Below are 845 nucleotides of genomic sequence, written 5' to 3'. Positions count from 1 at the left end.
GATCACAGCACCCAAAGAGAGCCTGCCATGGACTGGCCCCGCACCTCCGTAATTACCATGAGGCCTCCTGACAGAGAGGCCTCTGGAGAGAGTCCTCCCACAGGGAAGCCCTTGTTTGTTCAAAGGACCAGTGTCCCCTTGGCCAAAGAAGTCTCTTCCCCACAGTAGTCCCAGGCCGTGAAATAACATGTACCATGTCCCATAGCCACCTGGTTATTATTTTTTTTTCCTAAAAGATAATGTTTGTCTTCAAAAAGGAAGGAAGGAACAGGTGAAGTTTAATTCTGTTCCAACAGTGGAGAAACAGCTGAATCTACCTGCTTCTCCTTTGCAGCCAGTAGCAAACAGCTTCCTCCAGGCTCAGGCCAGAGGAAGGGAGTAAGAAAGAGACACTCAGCTTAGAGCCAGTTACAAAGGGATGTCATCTGGAACTTCAGAGGAATGTCTGCATGTCACGGGAGAGCCTGTATATAAATTAGTCATGAAAACATTGATATCATACTTGTACATAACTATACAGTAGTGTCCAGAATGTTCAGACATTCGGAGTGTACATAAAACAAAAATATCTAAATGTATTTTTATTAAATGCAGCGGTGTCTGAGTTTCACCTAATGTTTTTGTGCCATATACTGGATATCCAAGTTCAGAGAAGTCCTCTCGTTAGGCCCTGATACGTTTGTAACAAGGCCAAGAAGGGTGTCCCCAATGTCCCAGTGTGTTCAAATGCACCTGGTACAAATTGGGTAACTCTTAAAACCTGAATCGTCTCTCAGTACATACTTGAAAACTTGGCAGTGAGTCCATTTAAACGGCAGTGTGTCAGGAAACTCAAGGCAGCAGGA

Source organism: Pteropus alecto, unplaced genomic scaffold (genome assembly GCF_000325575.1).
Source record: "Pteropus alecto unplaced genomic scaffold, ASM32557v1 scaffold45, whole genome shotgun sequence".
NCBI lineage: Eukaryota > Metazoa > Chordata > Mammalia > Chiroptera > Pteropodidae > Pteropus > Pteropus alecto.
Note: the sequence above shows the minus strand (reverse complement) of the source record.